The sequence below is a fragment of the Amblyomma americanum genome, chromosome 4 (assembly GCF_052857255.1).
Source record: "Amblyomma americanum isolate KBUSLIRL-KWMA chromosome 4, ASM5285725v1, whole genome shotgun sequence".
In the NCBI taxonomy this organism is placed as follows: domain Eukaryota; kingdom Metazoa; phylum Arthropoda; class Arachnida; order Ixodida; family Ixodidae; genus Amblyomma; species Amblyomma americanum.
In genome coordinates this window covers 138,917,524-138,942,335 of record NC_135500.1, presented here as the reverse complement: position 1 = coordinate 138,942,335, position 24,812 = coordinate 138,917,524, and the positions used below count along the sequence as shown (strand labels likewise).

At 45.3% G+C, this 24,812-nt stretch overlaps 1 protein-coding gene across 1 annotated transcript in view; it reads right to left on the bottom strand.

The window, feature by feature from the left end:
- Octalpha2R (alpha2-adrenergic-like octopamine receptor) overlaps positions 1-24,812 on the bottom strand; it is a 619,288-nt gene that overhangs the window by 477,087 nt on the left and 117,389 nt on the right. Inside the window, exon 3 of the mRNA XM_077661821.1 lies at positions 17,392-17,449. The gene's annotated coding sequence lies outside the window, so the exon portion shown is untranslated. The remainder of the gene's footprint in view (positions 1-17,391; positions 17,450-24,812) is intronic.

Here is a 24,812-nt window from a genome sequence, read left to right as displayed (position 1 = left end):
ACACTTTGTTTACGAGCCTACGACGTAGGCACGTGTCTCACTATACAGTATGCAACTGCATTACATGAACGTTTTATTGCAGAGCCGACTATCGGCTTCTAGAGGACTACGGCACGTAGCGGATCACTAACAACGCAGGTGGCAAACAGGAAAGAAGATGACTGAGAGTGGCGCCCTGTCAAGAGCTCAGAAAGCGATGAGCATTTTGGGAAGGGTGGAAGAAGGAAGGAAGCAGAGTCGGAGAGGAAACATCTTGAACGCGTCGCTGTGGGGTAAAGGAAAGTCAGTACCGAAGGCTCCTACCGAAATCAGCACCACTCAATGCTTTCTTGCGCCAACATGAGCGGAGATTAACGCGCTTAGCCGACGAGCCAACCAGTCATCCGGCGGAGCTGCCTACTCCCGGGGCATTGAGCGCCCGTCAGGCGGCTTGATAACGCTGCCTTTCCTTCAAATCAAAGAGAACTGGAGAGGCAAGGGGGGAGGGGGGATCTTTGGGGGCTCGGATCTAGCAGGACGTGCGGCTCTCGCCCTATAGCGGTGGCTGAGCGACACGGCAGACTTCTACAGCGCACGACACTCGACGTGAATGAGCCGCTAATCTGATCCCTTCGTAAACGTTGATGCGTTAAGTAACTAGCCGAAAATTAAATGCATCTTCTTGTGGAATTATGCCGTCCCCGGAGATAAAAAAGTCTTAAGCTGCTGCGCGATATGAGCCTCTCTCTCTGATGTATCGAAGAATTAAACATCTTTCGGATAGGTATTATATTTCACCATGGCGTTAAATGGTAACGTATGCGTCAGTAGTTGCATAAGTATCCTTCTTTGTATAGAGACACGCTTTAAGCACGCCAGTGTGTAACGTAAATAACAAGTAATATGCTTTTACGGCATCAGGAGTACAATTAAAACTCAGGAGCGAAGGCGCTGGCACAGAAGCCTACAAGCTTTTCTTAAAAGTTTCCTAGCTGACATTTGTACCAGCGTAAAGCATATGCAGCAAATTCAAACGCAGGGGTACCTAATGCACAACTAAATATTTGAGCGAAGCCAGTGAGCAAGAAAGTAATAGTAGTAACAGAAATAATTATTGACAATTCAAATCAAAGACGAAGTCTTGTGCGGGGGGTGGCGTCCTTATTTCAGGACTCTAATGTCATGGCTGTTTTTATTGCCTGGAACATCAGTTATTCTGGATCTTCAGGTCAGAGGTATACAGAGCAGCCTCCCACTTTTCCATCGTGTAGTGTGTTTGTAGGTTTGGTTTTTCGCCCCTGCAACTCCACATGAAGTAATATGCAGTTTTTATTGCCTGGAACATCAGTTATTCTGGATCTTCAGGTCAGAGGTATACAGAGCAGCCTCCCACTTTTCCATCGTGTAGTGTGTTTGTAGGTTTGGTTTTTCGCCCCTGCAACTCCACATGAAGTAATATGCAGTGGATTTCGCGTCGCACCTGGGGAATGTGTCTTTATATTGGTCAGGAAATATTACGCTGTATTTATGTAATTTTGGGAAGGAGCTGGTTTGTAGTTGCCTCCAGTCTCTAGCCTCCTGTGCTCTCAGCCCCTTTTGTGGCGTGGAGAACTGACGTATTGATCGAAAGTATTGCAATGTGGTATTATAGGCCCTAGGTATTGGTGTGGTGTGGAGTGTGTGTATAGCCTGCTCGGTTTGTATGTCCTCGGGCTGTGCTATCCACGACCTCGTAGCCGTCGAGTCCCGAGTGCGCTGGTATCCAGGTAATTTGGTGTTTGAGCCGTGGGTTAGAGCAGCTGCTACAGCATGTTAGTTTGTGCAGACTCATGTATTCGTAATGATAATAGGAGCCGACATGCCGTTTGCGAGTCGCTGATTATGTGCAAATCTCGGTTTTTGGCATCCCCGTGCTGAACGGCTAGTGCAATCGCTGCAGTTTCTGCCTCAGAGACTGCATTCCATGACTATCTTGCTCGTGATTTCATGGAGATTAGCGTTTACTACAGCCGCCACTACTGTGGGCCTAGACTTGTGTGGGTACATAGCTGCGTCTAAGTAGACTACCATAGCACTCCGTCCCACTGTTCGGCGGATTTAGTCTATGCGAGCTTTTCTGCTGCCTTCGCTTGTGTGGGCTGACATATTCTTCGGTATTGGGGCTACGTGTATCTGCGCCCTGTATTCTGGTGATAGATTCGCTGTGGATTGAATAAGGTGTAGGTCTGCAGGATAGCCTACTTTAGCTAATATGTGCCTGTCTGTCTCTTTTCTCAGAAGGCGCTCTCTTTGAGATAGTATAACGGCTTCCTGTGTCTCTTCGAATGAGCAGTGAATGCCTAGTGCTTCCAGCCTGTTGTTGGCGGTGTAGGGTGGTAGACCCAAAGCGTTCTTGTATGCTGTCCGTTCTTTCCTCAAAGAAGAACGAAATAAATTCAACGGAGTACGCAACAATGGGAATATTAGAGAATCATTCGTGAAGCCGACGGGATATTTGTCAGAGTCCCATAGGTGTCCAACTTCTATGTCGACTGCCACGACAACGCTGGTAACACCCTGGTCACAGCTGCTTACAGTGCAACCGAAAAAGAGGCGTAGGCTTGTGCTGACCCTGGGGCGGCAGCTAACAAACTATTTCAGGTAAGCGACTTTTCGCTGATTATTTTCCTCCTTTCATTTGTTGACAGTCGGGCTGGAGCTGACCTATTTGTGCATAAACGTGCGCCGAGTACGAATGCCTTATTTTTTTTCGAAGATATCAGGAACCCATCTCTTTGTACGTAAACATTTCCTGAGTACAAATGCCTTTTTTTAGGGTGGCAAATCAGACAGGCATTCTGAATAACTGGTCCAGGAAAGTGCAGAGCAAGGTTATTCCAGGTAAAGTGTTTTTGAACGCCTCTCTTTCATCTGCGTGGAAAGCCGCCTGCCTTATCGCCGGCGCGTGAATCGCTTTCTCAATGGCATGGATGCATTCATAGCTAAGTGTGACCTTTTCGTTTCTGTTTAGCCAAAGTGCAGGACAGACCGCGGCAGTAAACATAAAAAAATTCAGACGACTCAGCGAAGTTAACAAAAAAAAGAAATCAGGAAGCTCGAGCTGCACAAAAGCGGAGGCTATCAAATCGCGAGTGCTCATGCATAAGCCGAAGCACGTTTTAGGGGTTGAAAGTGGTTCGTGGAGGTAGTTTTTCACGCGGCGCTTTGAGTCTAACGCTTGCTAATAAATTACAAGACAGCTCACGCAGTAGAACGATGCAGCTACCACATTGGTGCTTTTACTTCTTTTTGCGGCTTCTAGAATGGCCTCGCATGTCATTTAAAAGCAGTGACAGAGAGAAAATATAAAAGTCAGGAACGACTAAAAACATGATGTTTGGTAGGCTGTCAAAAACAGTAAGACTTCACGGGGCAGTAAAAAACGGCGATAAGTAACGGTGGCAGCGTGCTTTATTGGAAGCTTCTTGTCAAGAACCGACTTGTGACTTTCTGAAGTATAATGTCCAATGTGCAAAATTGTTTTGCTTGAGCAGAAAATGGATTAATTTCTCCCGCGCCAACATTGAAAAATTCTACATAGTCGCTCTAGTGATTGAATTTCTGCGTTATTTCGTCGGCTTGTGGGCAAGTGTGCCAGCAGGCACGGGCATTCTTAAGTTTACATTGAGAACGCAAACATCGGAGTGCTTCATGACAAGAATTATCTCAACAGCGCCAGACAACAGGAGCAGACATTTTAAGACAAACACAGCGCTGTTTGTCAGCGCCGTGTTTGTCTCTTACAATGTCTGCTCCTGTTGTCTGGCGCTGTTGAAAATAATACTTCTCATGAAGCACCAACTCGCAGAGTCTGCCGTCCTTCTCCAGTTCATCCGAGTGCTTGTCGGTCATTTGTCACATGCATTGCCTTGACGCCGAAATTTAAATAACCAATGTTTACGGTATTCAAAGCAAACAGAAGCTAAGTTTCGCCTTCGATTTGTATTCATAGCGGCTGTATTTATATTAGTCTTGCATAGATAAGAATGCGGACTGAAAAACGGTCAAAGTAAATTGAAATCAATGTCTGTTGTGACTAGGTTACCCCGTCGTGCTCGCATCCATCAAAGCCGCTTCTCCTGTACCATGTTCAATTGCATCTTCTTCATGAACCACGCATAAAGACAAAACGTGCGTCAGTCAGTAATGCGTTTATTTAAGCTAAATGGCATAGATGGAATTAATAAGCTCTTACATCTTCGATTACATCAATGCTAAAGCAACAGATTGAGCAGGTCAGACTTGCGTGCATGGGAAGCACGGCAGTGCTGCGAACGCTATCGACGGCCTCCGACGCTTTCGCTCAGCGCCGTAAATCATTGTATCGACTGGCTTGCGTTCGATAGGTACAAGGTGAACGAAGGCAGCTGCACCCGCAAGCAGGTCAGACCACAGAAGAACACAGGTTGTTCACAAGAGCTAATGACCTGTTCTCGCGCTTGCGAACAAGCATTACCGACAGCGCAGCCACTCGAAATGTTCTTGTCGTTTACAGCGGCGGCACTGCCAGAAGTGGAGCGTTTGGACTTCGATCACTCGTTCGCGTGGCCTCGTTTGACTCAGAAGGCGCGGGAATAGAAAGCGCTGCTGTGGAAGCTAAAACAAGCGGAAGCTGCGAAAGGACAATAAGAAGTCTGCGAAGGCTTATGTTCTGAATGTACGCGGTTAGCACAGATAACTATCAGAGAAAACAGGAAGGGAAAAATACATTAACCAGGAATAATGGCAGGTTGGCGACTCTGCACAGGAAAGGAATATAAAGGGAGAGAAAACAGCAAGGAGGAAAGTCCTGCCTGCAGTGGTGTAAGGAATGCATGAAAAGAAAACAGCAGTCATGATGAAATTAACTAGAAAGTAGTTCAGGCTGGCATCGTCAACGGGCGAATAGCTTTCTTTCCTCGTAATCCTGAAGTCAGTCGCGGAAACCATTGAAGTAAGAAAAAGGCCAGTTTTTCTTCAACCACAACCTGCTTGAAACTGTCTCTCACATTCAATAGGATTATATGATCGTGAAGCATCTGCAGGATGAGCATTGATCGGAGAATTCGCCAGCACAGTAGTGCGCCTTTTCGCATAAATACTACCGGGAAATTTCTACTCGTTTAAAGAATGGGTGTACCCGAGATGAGGTTCACAATTAAGCTAAAAAAAAACGCGTTAAGTTACTATTTAAGACCGCTTTATTCGTCATAATAGAAGCCACTGAGAGCCCGTAGTTGCAGTTGCCAAAAGGCATATACAGGCATTCAACAATGTCGAATGCTAGTTACCTCAGCTGCAGCCGTTACACCAGGGTCACATATCTCATTTTCTGTTACTCTGAAGGAGACACCAATGGCAGCCGTTAGGTCACCATTATTTAGGACAGCAATCTGCATTTAGGATGGCTGAGTACCACAATAAAATGTTGAAGCTTCATTTTAAGTCGTCTAGGTAGTGCATTGCGGTCTTCGGCTAGTTTTCCTTTCTTTGCAGCATTATGCGCTGTCAATTGTTTGTAAAAGAGCCCCTAGAGCGAAATATTTCCCGCCAAACTGCGCAGCAGTATTCTCGGTGCGTTCTCGTGCATTCTCGTGGCCCAACTCGCAACGAAACACGGCTAGTTCTCGGCTGCGCGCGGAGCATAAACAAAACGGCGACCTATTAACTTCATTATAAACGAAGTTTGCTCCAGAGACAAGCTTTCGTGCCAGAAAATAGACGGTGACACGCTCTTCCTCGCGTAACCACACCACTTCCCATCCCACAAAAAGCATGTTAATGAGCGTCATTACGCGTTGCACATGCAAAACTAGCCGTGCACCAGCAAGCTCAAACTTAATAAAAGTACCGTGGGAAAAGAAAGACTCACTGGAGAAGAAAGCACGTCTTCATAATAATCAATAGTTAGAAAACCCTCATGTACTAAAATCTACGCTGAAAGTTACTGTGCTCTGACACCAATAAATCACTTCGGTTGATTAAATCACATCGCATTTTAAAACTACGAACGAGCCTTGAACAATTGCAGGGACATAAATATATCCTCCGCTATCTGCTTCGGCGTCCGCAGAAAAGCGCAATACGAGGTCAGCCCTGATACTAAGAAAAAGCAAAAAATACCTGCCATGTCGTTAGTGGTCGGCTCAATAGCGCGCACTACCTCCTTCCGCAGACCATAAATGTTGCGCTACAAGCGAATCTCATCGTTAGCTGTGCTGCTGGGCGCACCAGCCTTCACATTTAGCCATGCTACGCCTTATAGCTGCGCTAAATGCCACAGGCTTCTATATACATGCGCAAGATCCGATGAAACGAGGAAAGCTGTGAGGGTTTACTGAGGGAAAAGCATGCGCTAAGCGAGTGAAAGCTGATCGGGGCGTATGGGCTTGCGTACGCTGTAATCATGCAATGACCGTCAGAGGGCCTCTCAGTGACGCACGCCGGACACAGAGAAGAGCAAAAACAACAAGATCCCGAAGAAAACGCCGGTGGTGGCAATGAAATCGACACGCAGCGCCATTTGAGAGGCAAAAACAGCAGAATCAACGTGCAAATAGCCGGTCAGTCTGGGCGAAGATTGCATTGAGTCCACAGAAGGCGCCGGGAATGAGCCGCCTTAATATCTGCCTCCCACGCCACTGCCGCAGAGGGCTTCAGCCACATCAGTGACGGAGCCCATTCCCGCTTGCGTGGTGTCTGTTCGCGCTAGACAATAAAAGAAGAAAAAAAATGCAATATGCGATTTATGTTTCTCCTGGCCTCGCCCCGCCACCTGAGGCGTCCAATGGGGATGAAACAGGAGATGGGAGAGGACATTCTCCCAGCTTCCCGAGAAACAATGCAAATGCTAGTATAAGGGGCTGGGATAGAGAGCTCCGCGGCTGACAGTAATAAGCGTTGCTATTTAGGGAGCCCTTTGCGTTGCATGGTATGTGCGTGTGCGTTTGTTCATACACGTAATGAGATTTCTGGAATGGTCAGCCAAGCAAGAGATCACCTTCTTTTCACGTGAACAGAAAGCATGCAGTTATTCCCTATGGGGATAGTACACTGGAGAGAGAATAGAATAAATGTGATGCCACAGAAAAAAAATAAAAAACAATGACCATGCAGCTTGCATTCCTCGCGGTCTGCCTAGAAGGTTGTGGTAATTTTCGTAATCTTCGCTAAGATTTTCTCTCCTTCTCCTCCTCAAGGATGCTGCTAGAAGGCCTTTGGGCCACGACCTTTGACAGACCCTTAATACGAGAATGCTAACGCTGACCTTCCCCAAATAGGAAGGCATCACACGAATAGTAACATTATCTTGGGTGGTGCTGAAGCAAGTGGAAAAAGGATTATGAATGACCATTACCATGGCTTCCCGCTATATTTTGTTGTGTGTTACAGATATGTTAGTAAATAACTAGAGAGGAAAATTTTTCGTTCCCAGCTGGCTGCGTCGGAACAAGCCATCTTTTATAATAAAAAAACGTAATAAATCAATGGAATGAGAAAGCAAAGGCCGGTTAAAGAAAGAAAATTTCAGTAACTGTACCAGAAATGAACCGCTGAAGAAAAAATTAAGGGGACACTGAATAGCAATACGTGCTGAGAATGCGATAGCATTAAACGCTAAGTCCGCTCGGGTTGCTTCTCATCCTTCGTCACTGCTGTGCTAGCCGCATACGCCAAGACTGCATTCGCCGATGCTCCGTCTTAAGCGACATACCTTCTTGGTCGACCTAGCCGCTTGCGAGAATGTCACACCCCAGTAGACAGACGTGGCGCTGATCTGGCTCCATTAAAACCCGATACCTGGAGCTGTCTAGACTTTTCACAGAACAAAGGGCGCTTGCCAACTCCGCCATGTGACATGGTCTCATGACGTCATATACTCTGTCGACCACTGAGGGAATTTTACGACAGACACCACCGGATGCCGGCAGGTTTTTTATCCCATGAGGCTCTTGATGCTACATTAAAACGCAAAAATTCTTTGAGCAGATCGCCGTAGACTGCGGTTTTTAAATGAGGGCAGGTCAAGGTTCAAGTCCGAATGCGAGCTTCCCTGCAGGAGATAATGTGTTGTGCCGCGACCTTGTGGCTGTTCTGTATTGTTTTAACTACTTTATCCGCGTGTTATACACTTCAGGAGTGAAATTTAAACCAGGAATTTCTGTACGCACGCCTATAAAATGGGGATATGTGTATTTATAGTTTGTTTATCCCTATCACCACGACGAATTAAGGATGTCTAAAAGAGTCGAAAATTTAAGGACCTGTATACTGAAAGTCAAGAGTAACTTCTTATAAAATTCGATAATTTTATATTTCTCCTCCCGTTACCTTTACCAGACCGTCTGATTTAAGTGCTAATTTATAATAACACCTGGTCTTTGGGTCCTTTGATTGAAGCTATCATCATCGTCAGCCTGACTACGCTTACTGCAGGACAAATGACTCTCCCATATCTCTCCAATTAACCCTGTACTGCGCCAGCTGCGGCCACCCTATCCCAGCAAGCTTCTTAAGTTTATGCGCCAGCCTAATTTTCTACCGCCCCCTACTACGCTTGCCTTCACTTGGAGTTTAGCCCGTTACCCTTAGGAACCATATCTTGCCTTCGCAATACATTCCCTGTCCAAGCCAATTTATTCCTGTTGATTTCGAATTGGATGCCAATACGAGTTTGTTCCCGGACCCACACTGCCCTCTTCTTGCCTCCACATTTCACCTATCATTCCACCTAAGCCTCCACGTTTCTGCCCCGTAGGGGAATACCAGTAAGACACAGCTGTTATTAAATTTTATCTGGAGGGATATTAGTAAACTGACTTTTGTGATATGAGCGTACCTGCTTATTGCACTCCACACCATTCACATTTTTCGAGTTAGTTGAGTCTCGTGGTCCGGATCTGCGGCCCCTACTCGCCCTAAGTAGATGTATTCATTTACTACTTCCAGCGGATCACTACCAATCGTAAACTGCTGTTCTCTTCTGAGTCTTCGGAGACTGCTTAACAGTACTTTAGTTTTCTGCATATTAATTTTCAGAGACAGTTCTGCCCTTCTCGTCTAAGTGATTGATCATGCTTTGCAACTCATTTCTGAGTGGCTTAGAAGGGGAATGTAATCTGCGAATCTCAAATTTTTAGGGTATTCTCCATTAACTCTTATCTCCAAGTATTCCCATTACAGACCTCTGAACACCTCTTGTAAACAGGCGGTAAATAGCATCGGCGATATCGTGTCTACCTTCCTGACACCCTTAATTCTTTGTATGTATTTCATTGCTGAATTTATGGAGGACTGGTATATGTCTAGCCGTTATAGATATATTCCAGAATTTTTACATCGATCTCATTTACGCCCTGATTCCACAATGTCTCCAAGGCAGCTGAGGTTTCGTAATCTATGAAGGTTAATATATGGTTGATTATATCGCGCATTTTAAATTTAGATTTATTTTTGCCCTCTGCTGCTCCGCAGCACGGACATGTTTAGCACAATATCCCTCTTCTCAAGTGAGGTGACTCTCAAGATTAAAGAAAGGAAGATATGAAGACTGGTTATGTACAGCACTTGGTAGCACATGTGCCCTCGTCTTTTTCCTTGCAAATTCTGGAGACATCAAAAATCCGGTATCGAATTCTTATCTGGTCACGTGCGTGCAGCGTCCTCCCAGAACCTCGAAGGCTCTATCGTGCTGGCCAGAATTGCAGTGGAATAACAGTCATTGCCTATGAAGTCGATACGCAGCTTTTTTTTTTTCCTAAGCAGTGCACCATGTTCAGGGTCGGTCAAAAGTTTCACTCCACACAGTCTGCTTCTGTTTCCAATAGTCGGGTATTTACGGCACTCCAGGAGCCAAAAAATTATGGAAGATGGGGACGAGTTGCTTTGTCATCCTCGAGGACTTCGGTTGTTTCATAGGCTCCCTATATTCCCAGCTGTACTTCTCACACATAGACCATGTGGCCTAGGATTGTTTGACCAACACTGTTCCTCAGCTTTTCTTTCATACCCCTTCAACATTCTCGTAGCTTCATGGACCGACGGGGCCTTGAGTAGCGATACCGGTACAACATGTGCGAGCAGTTGCATCGGCTTCTGCATAAGGAATGGCGTATTTCCAGGGACCGTAACGTCGACCTACAAGCGTGCGTGACATTTAGTGAAGACATGAGAAATGCGCGAATATTATCTTTGACTGAACACTGTCCTGGAATATTTGACTTTTGGACAACAGGTATCGAAAGAAATGCGAAGAAATGTTTGTTAATATAAAAAGAGCAATTTAAATTTCCCACTGTATTTGAAGGACGCTATGACGACTCAATTGAGGAATTAACAGCCTGGACAAAAAGTTAAATCACTGCCACAATATTGGCCCGTTCATTGGCGAAGTGTTTATGTGCCATACTGAGTGAAGGCGTACAATATGGCACGCGGTATGACGGCATCAGAAGTACAAATAATGATGTTGATATTTAGTCCTGTTTAATTCTGCGATTGACAAATTGGCCCGGTTAAACGTGCTCAACCAACTGAAACTTTTCGTCATGCACCCATAAAAGTGGAGGACTCCTATAGCTAATGCAAGTCAGAACACAGCTTAATATTTCGGCCCGGGGTTGTTCTGCGAAACAAAACTAATTTGATATTAATGTACGTGCATACAGGATGAAAAATAGACAGAACACAAAAGACAGACAGGGCCACCTAGAGAAGCGCTTGTACGCGTCGTCCTGCCCGTCTTTTGTCTTCCCTTCTCTCCATCTTTCATCATTAGATGCAAGGCCCGATAAAAGAAAGAAAATCTATGATTTTGTTGCGTGCCTTTTCTAAAGATGCTGTAGTACGATACTGTCAGGGTTTTGCGCCGCTGACTGCTGGCAAAAAGAATAGACCAGCTCGCCTTAATTGACCGGGCCTGTGTGGCGGCTGTCTCCATGAGGACTCCGAACTAAAAGAAAGAAGTCCGGAAATCCCCACTCCTAGAATCGAATGGCAGCAGGCTAGAACACCTTATGCATGAAAGGAGACGTTTCTCACCGCCACACACACACAAAAAATTGGCGGTGGTTTAACTCTGGTTAAACCTGGAGTGAAGCGATAGCTACAGCTGCCCGATTAGAACTTGCTCAGTTGAACTGCAAAGTCAGTCTTTAGCCGCTCCGTTAGCTGGGCGTTCTTTCTCCTCTTCATCCCACTTGACACGGCGCATGCGCACAGCTGTGGCAGCTCGGTTTCGCCGGCGCGCCGCGCAGTCGGCAGCAGCAGCTGCTGCGCGCCACGTGGCTGGTCACTTGACCAACCAGGTGACGAACCACGTGATCAGCCACGGCGCCGCGCCACCGGCAACTGCTCCGCACCACGTGACAAACCACGTGACAGCGTGGCGGCGCAGCCACGGAGTGGCAGCGTTGCCACAAGGTGGCGGCACCCCCATCGCCACGGAGCCGCCCCGCTGAAGGCTCGAAATGCTACCGTATTGTAGCTATCGCTACAAAACTTTCCTCCTCAGATGCCATTGACTGAAGGAGAGTACAAACAAACATATATCCAAGTCTTCAAGTTTTACACAAGGTGAGACCCACACTATACCCAAGTTACTGTCCTTGGTGCGGACCAATCCCCACGCTCTTCCATATATCGTGGGAATGCCAGGACAAACTAGAGAAAAAATTAATAGTGCCACACACGAGCAGTGGGAGAAGGCCCTCACCAGCGACAACCTGGACCAGCAAGCCTGGATTATCCACCTAGTCCTCAAGTCAGCTGCCGCCAGCGGAGCCTTGGACTATAGGGGCCCCGACCACCCGGCTCCTGCGAATTAAGCACCTAAATAAAAGTTTTCTTCCTCGCTCTTTTTGTTTCACCAAATAAAGTTTATTATTCTTCTCCGCCTCTGTAAATATGCTGTTCTGAAAGAATTGGCTGCCGCGAGCAAGCCTTGATCGAAAGTGTAGGCAACATATTCTTTATTTGCGTTCTCAACTTAAAAATCATAAGGCTTCAGAGCTCTTAAATTACCTTACTTTAAAGCCCCGACACTCTCAAAAGCTGCAGGTGCGTTACTATTGGGCAAATCGAGCAAAACCACTTTGTATAGAGAATTACAAAGATGTTTTGTAATACTGCGCTACAATACAGGGAACAAACGGCTGCTATTGGCGCGATGTTTAAGCAAGAGCAGACGAGAACTCTGGGCCCGAGGCAGCGCGCACTAAGAAATTCCATTCCTGCTTTACACTTTTTCTACTTCGTAGTGTTTATTTCCCATCTTTCACACACCTTTGTCGCTGAGTGCATTTAAGCGCATTAACTCTGACTTTTAACTCACCTTGAAAATCCAAAGGCTTCAAATCTCTTCAATAATCCTAGTTCAAAACCAGGAAACTCTCCAGAAAGCTCCAGGTGCGTTACTCCAACAAATCACATCTGACGCCATCTGCGCACGTCTGCTGTTGAACTTTGAACCTAATGTCATACAGTCTCAGACAGGCAGCGTGCACTGAACAAGATTTCCTCCTGCCAGAGATGAGCGGCTTGAAAACGCAGACAGTGCAGGAGTTTTTAAAAAGGGGTCGACTGAGGTCTTCGTCTGCTTTTGATTCGCGTTGAACCGTATGATGCGTCTAGACGCAGCTACAGATTGTTGAAAGCCTGTCCTCGCATAAATAAGCCGGTGACGCCTCATGTCCCCGGCGTCCTTAAATAAAACTGATATGCTCTACTACACAATGCACTCACGCAGGCACCCATTCACACATAAATGCGCAAGCTCAAAGCGGCGAGCCGCGTTAAAGCACGAGCCGCTAACGACAGCTGAAACAGAGCGATACGAGTCTGTCTGCACCCAAACGCCCATTCAACGCTGCTGAAAGCGCACACAATGCGAGTTTTTGTATTTGCGACGGTGCGGCGCTCTAAGCCCGAATGTTTGTAACGACCCCGTCCGCAGTCAAAAACAATGAATATGTCATCGTCGCCGCCATTGAGGAGGAAAAGGAGGAAAATGAGGATGAACAGCAGAAAAAAACGAAGCAGAGAAACAATGATACCACGTTCACAGCGCCCTCTGTGTGCGGCTACCGACAAAACACCCCCGTCTCCCATTCAGGCCTCTCTTGCCCGATTTAAAAAGAGCGGCCATTAGCATGTGCGGGCTTCGTGCAGAGGAGCGTGGGGCAATTTAAACGTTTGGAGCGCCGTCGATAAGAGTCGCGCAGCACTGCGCCAGTTCAGCTTTCAAGAAAATAGCGATAAAATACCTGGGCATGCTGCGGTGGGTTATGCGAACTAGGCAGCAACAGCAACAAAAAGAACGCCCGACATTTGCGCATTGGTACCTGTTAGTTTTGATGGCTCTACGGGCATTATGTCTTTTAGCGCGCTGCTGCGATGATTACATGAGGCAGCGCGCGCGGAAGCCTCGGGTTTTTGGCGCTCGTTGGAAAACACACTGTCTTGCGTTCATCCTTTCTAGCCAGCTTCATTTTGCCTCCCTGACCTTTCCACGTAGCTTGAGAACGCTTACGCGCTCATTTATTTGATGCCCAATAAGCAAGCAAGCCTTTGCCCTGCAGTGGGCATAGTCAGGCTGAGGATGATGATACGGTAGTGATGATGATGATGACAAAGTCACCAAGAATATCATAAAGCTTGGGTAGAAATTTTAAAATCCTTTCCTGCCTCGTATGTAAGCAGTAGAACAATATGAGCCATAACAACACTGCGGAGATGGGTGCTGGGCTTTTTGTAAGAACAATGGAAGTTAAGTGAATAACTAGAGAAAAATATGTGGTACACGAGTGAAAGAGAGAAAAGAGGAAGGGGGTGGGGGAACTGCAGTGAAGAGTAAAAAAAAAAGAGTCGCTTCGCGCTTTCCTTAGTTACCAAAAAATTTATTTTTTTCGGCTCGTCTGCATCAAGTAGCAGCGAAAATATGAGGAATGTATGTGCGCCCATTGGTGAAGTAGTACCGGACTTCTCCGGCCAAATCAGTTTAACTGCACGCACGATGAAGGTAAGTTGCTTTCCTCCTAACATCAGTGATGACCCCCCCCCCTCCCCCCAGGGCTCTTCACCTGCTTCGCCGTGCGCGATGAAAACAGCGGCCGCTTCCTCCTCTCATAGCATCTGGTAATTTGTGATTTCGTGCGTAGAATACACGAGGGCATAACGTGCCCAACTTACGAGAGACAAATAGTGAATAGAAGCGCGAACAACTATATTCACGTCTTTTTTTTTACTTCTTATTTCTCTTCCGAATTTTTTTGGCATTCCTGTTTAATGCTGTGCACACCTTCCACTTCTAAGGTCACGAGTACCTAGTTGCGTGAAATGTATAGTACTGCTGTCTCTTCTTTGGAAATGAAAAAATGTGTTCGCCTTTTTTGTTACTTTTTGCTTTCTTCCTTATTTTATTTCACTCGTCGCAAAACACCTGCTTCCGCAAATTTGTTTGCAGTAGGAAGAACTCAGAGCTATAACAAATGGCGGACAAGAGATGCATACAGAGAGACTGTTTGCTCGCCCTCCAATATACAACGCAAAAAGCCCAAGAGTCCAAGGTAACTCAGAGCAGCCAGCATAAAGACAGTAACATTCCATGGGCTTATGGTGCACCAATAAAAGGTACAAGACGCTTTGCCAGAGAAAGCTACGGACTCACGCTTACCAGTCGGACACAGATTTATGGAACAAAAATATAAAAGAGAGCCCGGAGGGAAACAAAAACGTTTGCTGGGGATGACTCGGCACGCTGGTGTGCGCAACAAGAAAGCGAAAACGAAACAAAACAAGCGTGAAATACTTCGGGAATATGTTCGCTGGAGCACGACAAAGGACCGGCGGGCCTTGTTTAATGCAACGTATGGCAGCCCACCTCGTCTGTCGCAGTACTGTGTTGGTTTCTCTTTTTTTTTATCGGCATCACAGTTTACAACTCCTTCCTCCGCTTTTACTGAAAGGTTTATTCTGTCTGATTTTTCTCGCCCCCTCTTTCTAAAGCATCCAGTAAAAGTGGACGCCGCATGTCAAACCTCTTTCTACTTACCGTAGCGTTTTTCAAGTTTTAATCTTTCGCCTTCGCGTCTTCTTGGTGTTTACTTGCCTGATTTGAAGGTCCTATTCTCCACTCTCTTCTCACGGGTTTCCGTCTGAGCGACGCGAGCTATTTCAATTCTTAAAGCTTGATCATCCATTTGTACTTTTCCTTTTGGTCGGTAAGCGGAGGCCACCTTGCCGAGAATCTACCTCTACGCTACTTCGCTTTCGTTTGAAGCTTTGGCGAATTTGTTCTTTCCCGCCGGCGTCGCAAATAAAGAGCCGATGGGAATAATCTTTTTGTAGTGTTACATTATTTATTTTGTTTTTCTACTGGTGACATTGACAAATGCGGTGCGGGATCTCGGCTCTGCCTCGCACAACCGTAGATTTTGCGCTCATAAATAAATTCGACGAGGCGCCTGTTGCTGGACGCGCGTCGTCTTCGATTTTCTGTCGGCTTTATTTTATTTCGCTCGCTTTTCGGAGATGTTGATATTCCTGAACTACTTGGCGATTTTTTAATGTTATGTTTACTTTGTTTCCACAAACATCGAAGAGCACCTTCTTCAATAAAATAAGTGGAAAATTGGGAAGCGAGTGTCTTGATCCCATCACGTGAGTTGTGAGTAGTCGAAGAGACTGAAACTGTGCCTACTCGAGAAGAATAAACAGCAAAATGCTTTTTAAGTGTTTATAAAATAAAAGGCTGTATGCTACGCGTCCGTGTTTCGAACATATTGCATTTTTAGCGAATATAACGGAGTGGTAGGCGCGCTGGCAGTTTGCATAACAAGTACTTTTTCTGCCTTTGACAGTCATGAAAAAATTCCAAACACTGTCTCATAGATGGAGTGGTTCAACGTTAGCGGCGTGTTTAATTTTTTTTAAAAATATCTGTGGTGAAATAAAAAAAAGGCAGGGATTACAGTGTTCAGGACCTTCGGCATATTTTTGCACATTCGTCAGGCTAGAGTTGAGCAGTAACCTTAATGTCATACTGAAAATTTTATTTTTCACTGACGCTCAGTAGTTGTGATGCCAGGCTGTAAAGGGCTGGGTAGTTGCAAAGCCAGTCAACAGCTTCAAAGTCTCTGAAGCAACACCTATTTAACACCGGAGCGAGAAATCTCGATTGATCGGCAACGGCGGCATCTTGCGGCCCCCAGCAAACACGAGACGGCCGAACAAGTCGCTAATACCGAGGAGGAAAAATGGGCAAACGCCTTCCTGCGTGTTATAACCTCGCCATACCGATTGAAAGAGCGCAACTAGCTGCATCTTTGAGGCTTACTAAAATGTCCTACGCTGATTTTGGGAAGCATTTCACGCTGGCACTTACTCTCGGCTATGAGTTGTTCGGCCAGTTTTTTTTCTTTTCTGGCAGGCATTGTTAGAGCGTCTGGTCGTCTTACTTCGTACAAGACGCGCAAACTGGTTTCTATCGGGTGGGGCACATGAGGTGCCAACAATTTTTGTAGGAAAAAACGGTGAAGTAAAAATACAATGCTGCACATTCCAGGCACACGCGAATACACAGGCGTAAGTATGAACGGTGTCAAACAGTTTAGAAGCCTGGAACACATGATTATAGAAACAATGTTCCTTTGGTACTTCCAAATGTATCAGTCTTTCCCGAGCCAGGAACACGAGATAATAGTGACTGCGCCTTGCAGGGGCGGTTTTCTGCCAGCGTAAAGGCTGTTATGTGCGCACGCTCAAAAGCACTGCCATCGTTTGGTCGGACAGGAAGACTGAAGACAGTGGCGAGGAGTATAGATGGTAACGGGTTATTATGACGTCCGCGAGCTTTCGGTTAAAGACAACGTCAACATCTTCGTTGCTAAGCTCACAAAATACACCTTTTACGGCTGCCACTTTATTAAAGAAAGAACTAAGAAAGTGCTCATGTCACAGTGGCCTGGAGCAGCCACCCAAGAAATGCTTCTTTAGAAAGTGCAATGCCACACACAAATCCGGGGGGAACACTTGATACCAACACTTGCTCATGATTCAAATACAGATTGAATGTTATTCATAAAAACGTTTGTGACTATCAAAGGGTTTGCAATGTTTTAGAGTACTCAGCATATGCTTGCCGGATTATTACTTCTAAACACTAATGCGCTTCTGGCATGTACATGATGGCTTACAGAGAAACCGCGCCAATGAAAACGAAAAACAAAAAAAAACATTTTAAGGCACTTAAGACGTCCGCTATGTAATAAACGCTACAAGGTAGCATTCAAGTTGATGCCTATGAATAGCTTTCTTTATAAGACTCGCGCTTATCTAATAAAAATGTTGCATCAAATCTTTTATTCTTCAGTCCCAAGGTACAAAGCTTCAACTTACGTAAGACTTCAGCCTGGCAGTCGCTACAGGCAGCGTCTTCGCTTCAACGCTCGGGGCTCTGGAAAAGAGAACAAAAAACTAATGTGACCTCAGAATTGAATTCCCATTACACTAAAGCAAAGGCATGCAATTAAATGTTTGTCAAAGAGCATTAAAGAAAACCGCAACAAGAGCAAAAATGAAACAAGCGATAGAGGCAACCACAAGAATCAATAGAACGCCATGTTCACAACAGTACAGCATTGTTAAGCTGTATTCCTCTGTTACTCTTTGCAGCAAAGAAGGCAGTATACCGTAAAATATGTGTCAGAATATTTACCATCCGTTTACAGTCACCGCCAGCGCAATGAGTGGGGCTGTAAAAAAGAAGCCTTAGATGTTTCGATTGAAAGGGCTTTGTACTGAGCGGCGATTATTTGTGACAGAGCACTTCTTATGAATCGATATGGAAAGGATGCCGCAAGTTATTCCAAGAAGATTGCTTTTTGCTCGATAATTTCTATTCAGAAACATTCGCGTCTTTCCTGTTTTATTATAGTGGTGCAGTGATGAGACTCGAAACTTCTCAAGTGAAAATAAAATAAATCTTACGAAACGCCCATTCAATTTTTTCAAGCAGAAATTCGTTTTCCGTGAAAGCATTTACTATTATCACTACATCCGCGCAAGATATCTTAGATAATGTTTGTATTAGGATCAAGGTACAGGTCGTCTGAACTTGTTTTGAGTTTGTACACGTGTTCCACAACCTCTGCTATACGATTTGTTTTGTTAACCCGAAAAGCTCGACAAACACGACTCGTATAGAGGAAAGCCTACATGTTCCTAAAGTGTTGCAAGGAGATAAGAAATTAGTCTGCAAAAGCGTCTTATCACCAATGACCTTGCGATAGGATGAGATCAGGACGGAGGTAAAAGTAGAAGGACGGGTCGACCAGAAGCTTACTTTCGAGTCTTTAGACAAAGAGAGAGAGAAAAAAGGAATTAAAGGAACGGATGTTAACTAGGCAATGCCCACTTAGCTGCCCTACAAATAATAATTAACCTGGGAACACCATGAAAGCCTAACAGGACATGAGTAAATATAATATGTAATACCCGCCTCACAATACAATAAATATAATTTAAACCATGCATCCGAAATGCTAAAAATTTCTTTCGCATTCTTGGCGGATAATACGCACGTGAATTTGTTATGAATACGTATCACAGGACAGCACAACGCTGGACAGCCAGCGTCACTGGACAACTCAAGGGTATTTGCTCTGCGCGGCTTCTCCACTTTCCATATGTCTACTCTAAGTAGCTAACTCTACTTCGGTGATTAGAATTTTATGACCGCATAGGTCGTGCATTGGATCGCACAGGCGCATATTCGAGAATGGCGACTCACCACGCACCCACTTAAAGAGCGCCCACTCTAGGGGGCCAGTAGGTTAGGGCTATTTGGGTCACATGTCCACAACGGCTTTATTTTTTAAAGCGTGCATTTTTTCTCACATGAAAACCGTCATGAATGGACAGAAAGTCGTTCGTGAGAGTTTTCAGTACGTCAATAGCTCTTCCCATGAAGGCAGTATCCAATACACTAGCCTTGTGACAGTGATTTTTATGTGATAGTAGTCATTAATTCGTCTTGATGTTTATCCACAGACGACAATATGAGTTTCTACTTCATGCCTTTCACTTCACGAATTTTTTTTATGTTCGCAAGCAGTGCGGAAGATTAAGCGTGAAAGAAGGAAGTGTACAGTGCTGAAAGACTACCAGCCGCGAAGCTGGCGGGAAATTTTTCTTTGTCAGTTAGCTACGGTGTGCGTGACACGAATGAAAACATGCAGATGACGAAATACTACACCATCGGTTTGAATCTGCACTAAAATCAGAACACGACGCCTGGTGAAAACGCTCCGAACAAAAGCGTAAGGAATTATTTTAGCTAGGCGGGTGGAAGATACTAGTTTTTGGCAAGAAAACCATAACAAGAGCGAATTGGAGATTGTTATTTGGCTCTTTTAGAAGAGAACTGAACAAAAGGCGCACACTGGAACCCAAGGAAATGCTCTTTCAAAATGACAACAGCTTCCAGTAACTGAAGTGTTGTCCTGGAAAAGCTTCACGAACCAGGCTTCAATTTGATTACCTTCTTCACCCTACCATTTATTTGCAATGTAATCTTCAATTCAGGCCTGACATCGCCGCCATCGCCGCCGTCAGTGCACATTTTGCTGTTTTTACGGTGCCTTCTTGAGAACACAATAAAAATAAGGAATTTATTAACTAAGCTAGCAACATATAATAAAGCCTAGGTTAACAGTAGCTGCCGTTACAGGGTTTAGCAAATCATAATTAAGAATATTATCGCATTTACTAAAGCCATCCACAAATCATTTCCTGTAAAGCGTGCACTGCCGCTGTAAGACAATTACTGAGGCAAAGCAAACTTTAAAACTTGCTCATTCCTTTTGGTTATCTAGGTGATAGTGAAGTCTATACTAAGTGAAATGCTTTTAAAGCGAAAGCTTTGCTACGCCCCACCATAACTTCTTTCCTATGCGCGAGAGTTTAGCCTTGAACGGAGGAAAAACCAAATGACAGCTATGACGTCACTCAGCCGCCGCCGCTGCCACCGCCGAAACCGAGCGCTCGCCTCTTCCTATAGGCTGTCCGCGTTGTTCTTTGGCGTTGGCGTTGACAACGTTCTAGACTCCGATGATTTTGAGGAAATTAAGGGCGCATAACTGGCTCCTTGGGTCAGTGGACGCCTCAATTACGCCTTGAGGTACGTTGGGGTGGTGAAAGAGAGATGTAGGCTGCATGCATCAGAGCTGACAATGTTGTGACACACGCGCGGCACTGCAGCAGTAGCCCGCAGCGTTCATTGGGTGACCAACCTCTCGCGATCAACCATTATTTAACTGCCACCTGCAAGGCCCGCAGGGTGGGCATGCTGCCTATCCAGTGTGCGGAATGCACACAACGTTACAGACGCCAAGCTGCGTCTCTGCCCGATGCAGCGCATCTTTCGCTCTGTAACCAGGTTCAGGAGTAGTGATTCAGCAATTCAGCACAGGTAATTTTGATACATATATTTCGCGAAGAGAAAAACAATAATTGATTCTTTGCGACTGTGTGGTGGCACCGGGAAGTCACCGCGTCGATAAGAAAGTCCAGTCTTTATTTAATTAAAGTTACAACGGGAATGCACGTGTTAGTTGGCTCGAAAAAATCCATCGCCCTGGTACTGAGGAATGTGTAGTAGACATTTTCCCACATGTTTGATCGAAGAAGAAGCAGCTGTCCTAAGGAAAAAAATAAAGGTGATCAGACATATTTAAATATTTGCCTTTGAACTTCATGTAAATATTGCAAAACTCAAGAAATTTATCCTACGTGCCTTCGAACAATACAGTAGGACAGCCCGTGCTTTTAGCATAATCTTGTTAAAAATTAATGCGTATTTTCACTTAAGCAGTCTGATGCTGAACTGCCACTAAGAAGTATTCACGACGGGGCTTGTTGAAGTGGTCTTCTCTTAATTCTTAGGAACACAAAATTAAAATACCAATATTGAACGGTATGTGAATATTGTCGCATGAAAAATTCCGGGCTTGAAATCGAACTGCTCGCTGCCTGCGAATTAAGATGTGAAACCTACCAGAGGAAGCCTCTATCTGCTTATTTAGCCAGGGTGTTCTAGCAGCTGAACGCTTTACACAATGCTCTATAGTGATCTCTCACATAGCGCTGACAAGTCAAAGGAGAGCTAAAAAACTAAATGCTGTGCATCAATGCACTGACAGAAAGTGGGTAAGAAATACGGCAGTTATTTTCATAGCGATTAACGTTATCTTTCTCTCTCTGTGTCCGTGGGAGAAAACAACTGTGGCAGACACTCTCGGCTAGCCATACTTAGGAGCCTTGCAAATTCATTCACGAGGAAACCAGAACTGCATTGTTGCTATAAATCGAGCGTCATAAGCAGGGAGTCATATTTATTTACTTGATTTACTTATACACTGTGCGGCCTGGCATGAGGTTGTAGCAGAAGGACAAAAAAGCCACATACAAACACATCAGAACTAATCAAAAACACGTCCAAAATTATTTCAAGGAGTAAGAGCGAGTGGCCCCGGGAAAGCGCTTAAACATGCCAGTGCGAGGATTAAAATGTGAAATATTTAGTTTGTCATTTAAGGATGTATTTCCAATTCACGTAGAGGGCAGCAAGATTACCTGCGAGTGGCGGGCTTTGCGAGCGATGTTCCTCTGGCGCAACCAACCGTTCTCCGCGTCACAAACAACTTTAGGAGCAGACCGTGGTGTCCATTTATAAAGCCGACCGGAAAAGCGCACGAAAAGCTTGCGACAGCGGCTTATAAGCGCTAGCTGTCTTGCGGTACTCAGTATTCTCACCGGGGACGAATGCGGTGTTGCAGCGCACGCCACACAGGCTGTGGGTGACGCCCACAGCTTCTCGCGCGCTCGGTAGCTCACCGAGTCGTGATCTAGAGGATGTCGTCCTCGTCGTGGGATTCGCGGTATAAGGCACGCGCGACGCATCGTCTGTCACGTGATGGATGACTAACCTGCATCACCATGGCGGGAGAAGGCGACACCTGATGGGAGTAGAGCGCACTAGCCTGTCTCGGTCGTACGTGCCATTGTTGTTCTTGCTGAGAGAGATTTCGTGAATAATAGAAACAAAGAGGCGGCGTCCTGCTTTGGCGCTCTTGGTGGTGGCGAGATCCATTTCCCACGGCGCTTTGCGGACACCCTGGCAGACCGATTCAGAGCGCCGAGCTCTTTTGGTTCGGGTGTCCGCGGACGGCGGCGTGTACCTCAATGCGTCACGGTATATCTCGCTTATGGTGACAGTTCGCTCCCGTTCCCGGTATGTGTGTCAGGAGAAAACACATATATCGGCTTGCTTCAACTCTTTGATTTTATGTTTTGCAATAAAAAGAGTTTTTTTTTGCGCGGAAAGATATATTTTTCGGTTGCTTGTCATGATGTCCGAAGTTCTTATGCTGAAGTACTGCATAAGAATGAGTGCGGAAGAATTAGTTGATAGTAGGCGCTCTTCCTGTCTCTGTGTCTTCCAGTGTTTGTTTCCTTGCGCCATTCAACTTTATGAAGTGCTTATGCACGTAAGGTTTTGAGCATGAGGAACTATTCCAGAACTGCATCGCCTGCTCATCCATACTTCTCGGTGAGAGCTCACGAGAATGCTATTCGAAGGCCGCGAAGGTTCAGATATGCAGCTTGCACAGCTAATAATTTGTCTCAGACTAACGTATCGCCTCCAAAAAATTTTGAATAGCGTGCGTGCGTGCAGGCGGGCGGGCATGCGTGCGTGTGTTTGAAAGGAAAGGGGTGAAATACGAGACAGCTTGTCGAAATCCTTCTGCTTGTAATCAGGCGGTAACGTACGTATTGTTTCTTACTTTGTGTGGGAAATTTATTTCTAACATTTCTTGGCCAAGCAGCCACAAATTTACTAGACCACAAAGTGCTTGTAACATTTAAAAACTAATAAATCATTCTGGTAAACGCACATTTTGACTATGAACACCCTGTAGGGAAGAGCTAGAAAATGCTTAAACACACCCGCTTCAACCCATTCTAGAATGTCTGTAAAAAACCGTCTTAATTTTCATTTGCATCGGAATGAAGCCACAGTGTCCGAGAACTGCACCCACGCTAAGGCGCTCTCCGTAGCAGAAGACTACAGCCACTGAGCTGATGAGGTAGATATCGACAGCAGCTCTTTGATGCGGCATGTTTAAGAAGACCTATGCTAAACTGCATATATCCAACGTGCAGAAAAGTGCCAGTTATAAATGAATAGCTCTTTTATTTTATATATATCTGGAGGTAATTTTTATAGTTCGCAGAGCAAATGGCTATGGCGAAAAACACGAGTTGTTACATTATAATGTGAAGTTTACGCATCAATTGAAATTGATTTTACGACCTGATGCTGCGAAATTGGTTCGAGGTCATTCGTCTCTGACGCGACAAAAATATATGAACATGCTCAACAGTACAACGTAGAGAAAACTATCGCAATGAATGATACAAAAATAAAAAGGAGAAGGGAGCCAGATTGTACTGGACGACGTCGTTTCTTACTACGCGGCAATAAAGAGGAACTGAGGTCGTTCACCCTGCCTTTGAGAACTGTTGCGAAATAGGTTGTTCTTGATCCCGCCGACATTGTTTGCTTTCGATAAAAGGTGCTCGTCAGACTCAAGCCACTGACGTCGAACCTGCGCCGCCAAATATTTCACTCTCTCAACGATCAACCGTCGCCATATATCTTGTGAAAGCAAACAGTGCCGTGTTTGACTTTCCTCGCTTCAATAAAGTCAGTGAGACAGAGAGAATACTAGATTTGGAGTCGCATCCGCTCGTACAGTTTTTTTTTTTTTGCTGCGCAGCAGGCTGTCAGTGTTTCGAAATCAGTCTGAAGCGTTTATAGTTGCGCAGCCCTCTGGCGGCTCTGCAAAAGGATGACGTACTGTCTAGACCACGCCCGTATCTTTCATACGAGCAGAAGTGCAATACCTATCACTTCAATGAAGGCGGAAAATTCTTGCCTGTGTTGTCACTACGTGGAAAATAACCTAACAGGCCTGTCTATACGTTCGATACCTTTTCTAAAATATCCACAGTATGTGTGTAAGCGCTCAGTAGCCGACAGTCTTTGAAGGCAAAGAAAGCATAGGGAACAAAAAATTTTCCTCTCAATAGGAGGCAAGAATAACTGGTAAATAATTTCAGATGGTAGGCTCTTCGACAGGATTCAAAACAACAAATAACTACAACATAAAATTTAGGGCGTTCCCTAGCGCCGCTACGTCTGCGTCCGTGGCCGCTAGCTTATAATTGATTCGCGTATGGCCCAAAACGTTCATCTATATAGGCACACACATGCGTATGTGCCTTAACAGCTAAAATTTGTAAGCACAACCGAATCGAATATTTTCTTTATGTGGGTTTTCAGACCAGAACGATATAAACAAAATGTTATTGTTCTTTGGCCATTGTTAATAGTGTGCGTGCGAAATTAAACAAAAGTGTGTCGGCACTCGCAAAGCATTGCAGTCAATAAAGCGAGCCCGGTAAAAAAAAAAAAAAACTTTTCGTTCCATAAATTCACACAAAATTTAGAAAGCAAGAAAGAGAGATAAAAAGAAAGACGTCCGCTCCGCATCCTGCCTGCTAGGGTTGAGTCTGCGCCGTCTGCCCCACATACGTCGGAGTTGGCGGCGGCGGGGTTAGTGGTGATATATATTCGCGCGCGCGAAGACCTTGAAAATGAAGGCGTTTTCCCGGCTATCTCCGGCCGGTGCCGGCAGAGTGCCGCGGGCAGGTGCGAAGCCCACCTTCTTTTTATTTTCACCCTGCCTGAACGG